Source organism: Prosopis cineraria, unplaced genomic scaffold (genome assembly GCF_029017545.1).
Source record: "Prosopis cineraria cultivar Desert tree isolate PC_DT_omini unplaced genomic scaffold, ASM2901754v1 PC1, whole genome shotgun sequence".
Classification (NCBI taxonomy): Eukaryota; Viridiplantae; Streptophyta; class Magnoliopsida; order Fabales; family Fabaceae; genus Prosopis; species Prosopis cineraria.
The window spans coordinates 34,403,810-34,411,557 of record NW_026555332.1 but is presented as its reverse complement, the minus strand read 5'-3'; the positions used below and the strand labels follow the sequence as shown (position 1 = coordinate 34,411,557).

At 31.2% G+C, this 7,748-nt stretch overlaps 1 long non-coding RNA gene across 1 annotated transcript; it reads left to right on the top strand.

The window, feature by feature from the left end:
* The first annotated feature begins 225 nt into the window (after nucleotides 1–225).
* LOC129312156 (uncharacterized) lies at nucleotides 226–5,686 on the top strand. The gene is made up of 2 exons (XR_008593580.1): nucleotides 226–558; nucleotides 5,341–5,686. It is a non-coding gene; the product is annotated as an uncharacterized LOC129312156 (long non-coding RNA).
* The last annotated feature ends 2,062 nt before the right edge of the window (nucleotides 5,687–7,748 follow it).

The window sequence follows — 7,748 nt, the reverse complement described above, 5'->3', positions numbered from 1 at the left end:
AGTCTAGTGCCGTTGTAATTTCTATCACAGTGAAAGGACATTACATATGCACGTGTGTTTCTCTTCTTTCCCTTTGCAATAATTAATAAATTACCAAAACACCCCTCTTTCATTTGTTTAAACGTGATATTTGGGTTAGTCTATTTCCCGTTAGACTTTTCCCCTTCTGGCCAATGGATATAGCGTGAGAAGAGAGAAGAAAATTCCAGAGAGCTCTGTAATTATCTAAAGGTGTTCTTCTTTTGTATGGACCCCAATTAAAGTTTTTCATTCCTCTCTTCACCACTGATCGATGCTTGAGTTCTAACCAGCACCACTAAATGCATCTTCCTTCTTTCCTTTCTCCTCCTTCGTTCAATCAGCCGTGAGTGTGCGCCAGAACCTCCTCTTCCCCTGCGTTGTGTTGCTGTCGTTCACTGTTGTAGGAGTCCCGTTGAACACACAGCTCCATCATTTGCTGCTTCACATCACCACTATCTTCTTCCCTTACATTGATGTTGTCGATCTGATTTAAGAGAGTTTCAAATCTTCTTCTTTCTTCTGACATCGCTGTGCAAGGTGAGGATTTTCGTGTTCTCCTTCTTGCCATCTCTGCAAGTGTGTTTTTAGGTAGCCATGGCTGGATTTTTTTTTTTCTTTTCTTTTCTTTCCTTGCTCTGTTGCTGTTTGTGATTTTGTATATAGGAGAATTTGAGCAAACTGAAATTTAAGGTTTAAGAGAACATTTTCATAAAGTAATTTCAATAGAGTTGTCTTGGGTCAATGGAGATGAATAAGGATTTTTTCCCCCTCCTTTGAAGTTAAAACTAATTTTTATTTGCTAAAGGATAGACTTTGAAAAGCTTGATTAGTTTAAATATTAATTTTAAAAAAGTTTTTGAAAAGGGAATTGTGGAGGAAGGACCTCGGTATTTGTTTGAAGTTTGATGCTTACATGTTTGGTAAAATGCTTGACTGGAATAATTTTAGTATATGATAGAAAATAAATGTGATAATTAAATTATTATGGAAGGTAATTATTCTTTATAAGAAAAGTTGAAAAATAGAAATAGAGATTTTTGGGAAGGATATTTTCATTGCTAGTTTAAGTATTAAATTGCTATTCATGTAAATGTTTGATGCAATGTTTGGAGAGAGCTTGAAGTTAAAATTTGTACTATTTCTATGAGTTATTTCATATTGAACATCTTGGGTAGTGAAAATTTATAAAAGAAAACAATAAATGGTGTTACTGGTGACTAGGATTTAGTGACCAAGCATTATGGCAAGAGGACCAGTTGGGAATAAGTTGTTTATTTAAAAATTTATTAAGTAAGTGAATAGCATCTCAATTAACCAACTAATAAAATCTCTTTTATTAAAATACTACATTTTATGTAGATGATTTTTAATAATAATAATAATTATTATTATTAATTATGTTAAAGTATTGGGCATTTGTTAATTAAGTTATTTTATCTTGTGAATATATATATATATATATATAGTTTTGGCAAGGAATAATTAAAATATGATATGTACATGTATTTTCCTTTATATTTTTAGACTGATGAAATTATGTTGACTAACTTTGGAAATTTTAGTTACCCAATAAATGCAAGAATAGGTGTTATTTATGAAATTTTATTTTGACGAGTTTCGAATTGAAATTTGAAATGATTCATGCAAATTCAATATTGAGAACATAAATTATTTTTTAAAAATGACTATTCTCCTCGCATGTTTGAAAAGTGATTTTAGAGGATTTTAAGCATAACACTGCTGCTAATGACAGTTCTGTTAGCCCTTGGCATGCCATGGTTATACTAACTAGTTTGACTTTCGTGAGCATTGCACTCACGTTTGTTATGTGGGCTTGTACCTGCATTTACTTTTGCAACTTCGACTGCATTTGGTTAGTATTATTCTCATAAATTGTGTCTACATTTATTTTGTGGCTTCGATTACATTTGGTTACTTGCCCTTATAGATTATATGTCTACATTTGTTTTCATGGCATAAGCCGCATTTGATTTTTTCATCCTCATGGACTGTATGTCCATGTTTGTTACTTGTTTTGTTAAGTCCTCAAAATTCTAAAGTTTTAATTAATTGGTGTATTTGAAATTTCACTGATTTCAGTTAGCAAGTATATTAATTTGATTTACATGCGAATAATTTGTTTCTTCAAGCATAATAGAATAAAGCAATTTCAGTTCACCCTGATTTTATAGTTGTGGTTAAGACTTACAAGTTTATTAAGTTTATTATATTGAATTATCATCTTTTCAATTATTTTACATAATTATTTGAGTTTATTATTTTTACTCTTTTAAATTCTATTTTTAGGGATGCTATTCACTAAAAAATGTTTTGACCTCAGATTCATTAACTAACGTTGAACCTCTTACCGATCATTGAAAGGGTTGCCATTGAGCTGAGTGAATATTTATTTTGAGAACGCCTTTTCCTTTACTGTATATATTCAACTGTGTGCTTCATTTTGAGATTATGACTTAGATACTTCACATTAACTATAGATGTGATTTTGATTTGTAAATTTATATTGGCTATCCGTTGTCAAGGAGAAAAGCTCCGTATTATTAATTCATCTATAAATGGTTATTGTAGAGATTCATGAGGTCCTATTTATAGAGGAAGTTTTGCTGAAATCTCTACAAAAAATTAGGAATCTTTTATTTGTATGGAAAATGTTATTATGATTTTTAATCCTATTTCAAATGAATTAAGATATTAAATTAGAATTCTCTTGATTGAGACTTAAAGGATGTATGTTTGTGCATATATCCCGTGCTGGTCATGCTTAATTTTTTTGAGGCATGACAAAATCAGAATATTATATATATATATATATAATTTCATCCTTAAAGTTTTAGTAATTAAGTTAAAATTTGTTTCTATTAAATTTGGATAATGATGATATTTTTTATTGTTTTATAGGTACTTAGACAAATATAAATTTTGGGATTGTGGATACTATGTGTTGAAGTTTGTGAGAAAAATAATCACACAACAAGAGTTAATTATTCTTGAGAATGTAACCCAAGTGTTTTAAAATTAAATTAATATAATGTTAATTACTTATATGTTGCTTTCATTTTCATATTGTAGTATTTTACGGGAGCAAGATCCTTGCATTTTAACATGGAAAAAATAGAAAATGTAATGGAGAAGTGATCAAAATATATAATTGGTTGTTTGTAATAGGTAGTTAGCTTTTAATGTTAAAAAAATACCAATAATTTTATTTGTTAGACTAGTTAGAGATTAGGTTAGTTAGGAAATTAATGTAGTTGCTTTATTTTCAAGTTCTTTTATTGTATATACAATTTTTTTTATATTTAATAATATTTTTTTGGATTTTTTTATATTGGAATAATTTATTTGTAAAGATACTGGAAAAAGTTTTAAAAAATTTAAATAATAAAAAAATAAAAAACAACATATAAGAGCATTTAAAAATAGAGCACTCTTGTAAACTGCTATATGGGAGCACTTTTTATCTAGGTGCTCCCATGTGTAGGCATGTAGGAGCGCTCAGACAAAAAGCACTCCCATATGCCCATAGGTTTGTATATACGGGAGCGCTCTCATAGGTTGATCCATTCGAGAGTGCTTTTATAAAAAGTGCTCCTATTGGCCACCCTTACTGGAGTGCTTTATAAAGTGCTCTCATATATACAGGAGAGCTAGCTACGGGAGCGCTTGTAGCCCAAAAATAAGCATTTCTGTAGGATTATTTTGTAGCAGTATAGTGTTAAAAAGTGGTTTCTAGTTACTATTGGTCAAGCGTTTTACCTTTGTACATTTCAATCCAAGAAAATTAGTTGGTAATTGAGGGTAAATTAGTAATTAGTAGATTAATTATGATTTTGGATAATGGATTAATATTTTGTGTTATATGGCTGGTGTGTTAATTGGATTGAACGGTCGAATGGCAAGGTAGAGTGAAACGTGTGAGCAGTAATAAGAGTTATTTTAGTGTGACATGTGTTGCATGCACCATGGCACATGGCATAGATTTTGCTTAAAGCTGACGTGCTTAGCTAGTGATTTTTGGATTGGAAGAAGGTTTCTCTGCTAGGGCTTCAATTTTTTAAGGTTTGGAAGTTTGCTTCAGCTAGTGACTTGCCAGTAAGTTTTATACAGCTTGTGCTACATTTCTACTTTAATTTCTTTAAGTTTGATTGGTAGAAATTGAATCAAGAAGTTTTAAGGAATTAAAATCTAAAGCAAAGGATTAAAAAAGGGTTTCGGGTGCGAAACTAAGGTTTTGTAACTAGTCTAGAGTTTAATGGTTGAACCTTAATGATATGAGCTTAAAGTCACCTAAGTTATTAGGTTGAAAATGGGGGAAATTTGATAAGCAAATGAGAAAGAAGAATGTTTTGGGTCATTTGAGTGGCCTAAGAGCAAATGATTATATGGAAGATGGATTATATGAATTCAAAAGGCCTAAGTTGAATTATTTTATATGTTAAGGAATTTGGTTCAAAATGTCTTGGGTCATTTAGTGCCTGTGCTGAGTGTTGAAAATTGAGTAAGGAGTGTTCATTATGTAGATTGAGCATTTGAGGATTGCTCATGGGAGTTGAACTGACTTAAGAAGTTCAATGTAAATGGTAAGCTTTGGTAATAAGAGTAAAATGTAACTAGAGTAATCCTTTTATCTATTGGTTTGTGAAATTATTTACAAGTATTTTATATAATCATGTGCATTTTGTTTTATGAACTAATAAAGTAGTAATATTATAAAAGAATTGTGTATGTGGGTATAGGTGAGTGATGCCTACTATGTATGCAAGGGAGCATGAGCATTTGTATTAGCAAGTATACCTTAGACTAGGGTAGGGGGTCGTGATCTTACTTTGTGTAAGGCTAGAAGATCCTGAAAGTCTTGAGTGTAAAGCTTGCTTTGCCTGGAAGGACCTAGGAGAATATCTACAAGTGTACCCTAGATTATGGTAGGAGTTATGGCCCCATTCTATGTAAGGTTAAGAAGTTCTTATAGTCCAAGCATTGAGTATGCTCCATTAGTGGGGACTCAAAAGACCACCTATACTTATGATACCTGGTCTGAGATAGAGGTTTGGTTGGCCCTGTTTCGTGTAAGGTTAGAAGTTTCGGTTTGAGCATTGAGCTTGCTCTACTAGGGGGAACCAAGAGTACATAAGTATAGTAGATGAATGAGCAAGTCATTGTGTATATATCTATGTATACTGCTCTTTATTGAAATTCATGCTACTTTATCTCTTGTTTATGATTTTATTTACTAATTGATATTTAAAATTTATCCAAGTTACTGGGACATATATCTCACTCTATTACCTTTGTACATAGTTGAAAGAGAGCACAAGAAGGTTGGGAAAGGAAGCAAGGAAGGATTAGCTTCTTTTCAGTAGTGGTATGACTACCGGAGTGTAATGAATGTATAATAGTGTTGATAAATGATTGAGTTGCCAACTAGGATGCATAAGTATATGTGAATATGAATATGTGATTTTGTTGTTGAGAACTTGCTTGTATATTTGGTAACGCATCATGCCAAGTGTATCATAGTGGTGGATATGTGGATAAGTCTAGATAATATTGATGCAAGCTTATATTATGCTGTATAGCTTGTTCCACTGAAATGTATGTGAATTGTGATATGAAAATGTGTATATATATGAGTAACTTGATTAAATGGTGAGGTTTATGTAACACCCTTAAATTTACAAACTGATTTTTCGCAAATCATTAATTCAATAAATCATTTTTTTTTCATTGAACCCTCATCATACCCTTATCATGGTAGAAAAATTTCTACCATGGTACATCCAAGACAATATACCACAGGTCTTAAAATATCTCAAAAAACAATTAGAACCATGAGGGACAGACAAGATCCTCATGGCATGATATTTAAATCAGGTCATGAATCAAGAGGGACAGATATAATCCTCTTGGTTATATAAATACTTTTAATAAAAAGGATTATAGTTTACATGCTTCACAAAGAAGATATGTCATAAGTTGGCACAAGATACATTGTATAATCCAAAATAAGAGGCAACGTAAAAGATGGTGTCTCATACACTATAGTTACACCTCTGGTGCTTTCTCGGCCGGACTCGCTCCTGTAAAAAATGTTAACCACGGGGAATGAGACTTAAAAGTCCCAGTAATCAAAAATTAATATGTAATGATGCATGCGGATGTAACTAATCATGCGATTGCTAAGTGGGCACACAAAACATTTAACCGAACAATATTTTCAAACAAACCGAACAAGTATTTAATTTGCATGACTGCACCTTATATCCTCCTTTCGCCATGCTCGGACGCCAAATCACCCGGTCAAAGGTGAGTTGGACCAAGCGACACGCCACTCATTGGGTCCAATGAGGGCTTACCACGTGGTAATAATTAACCGAACAGAAATTCCCATTAACACCATACATTAAAATACCCTGACAAGTCATGCATCATTCAAATATCCAAACAGAAATATATCCGAACAATAATATCTCATCATGATAAATAAAAATAAATTTTTAACCCACTTGGCAATGATTTCACGGAAGTATATAACAGTATTTATTTTCAATAATTCATAATTTTTCCAAACAACAAAACAACACATAACCATTCACAAACACACCCATCACAACACATTAATAATGGTTACCTTGTGTCTTGAATAACAAGTTCCCCTTCACAACTCCTTTTTCACCACTATCTTTGTCAATATAATCTACATAATTATTTCACAATACTATATATTAATTTTACATTAAAATAAATAACTCTAATTTAAAGAGTTAGAAAGTCTTAGATCTATAGTCCATATTAACACTAATTTAAGATTTATGCCTCATTTAACTTCCCAAATTCTTTTCTAAAATTCTCGTACCCTAATGAACTATTTTTTTTTATCCTCAATTCACTTCTAGTATCACAATTTCATCCTTCTATATTCTAAAAATTCATCCAAAAATAAATTAAAAATTTTAAATTATCCTGAAGTCTCAAATCACCTTTCTATAACCTCAAAAATACCTATTCATACTTAAATAAATATTTAATAATCATAGGTTTATCCCTACGTCTCAGATTCCACATAAATTCAACCATATAGATCTAGATTTTAACTCAAAAATTCTTAAACATGAGTTTCAACCTTAAGAAAATATTCTATAATATTTTTTATATCCTAAGAATTTTAACCTATATTTTTAATCCATCATATCATCAGATTAACTATCCTATAGAAAAATCCTAATCAAAATATTTACTCTATCCTACAAAATAATCATATCACTAGAAAGCTAATATTATTTAGAAAATAACTATAAAATTAATTTTGTAATTAAATAAATTTTTAAATGCTAATCTAAACAGGAAAGTTAGAACATACCTGAAGAAAAAGAAAATAATCCCCCCTTGCGAGAAAACGCGAGCAACGTGAGAGGAAGAGAGAAAAATAATATAAAAATGGGATTGTGAGTCCCAAAATTATATTAAAAAAACTATAGGTTTGAATTTAATTATTCAAACCTTTGGGCCAAAAGTTGCAATTTTCTCTAAATTGCATCTTAGCCTCTCATGCTTCCTAATGCACACACCCCCTCCTTTTTATACATGAAGGCACCTCTTCTCTTCCCTCATCTAACCAATGTGGGACTTAGAAACAACAACCTTCCACCCCTTTTTTTTTGTTCCTTCTACCTTCTCTTTTTTTTTCAACACATACATAAAAAAAATTA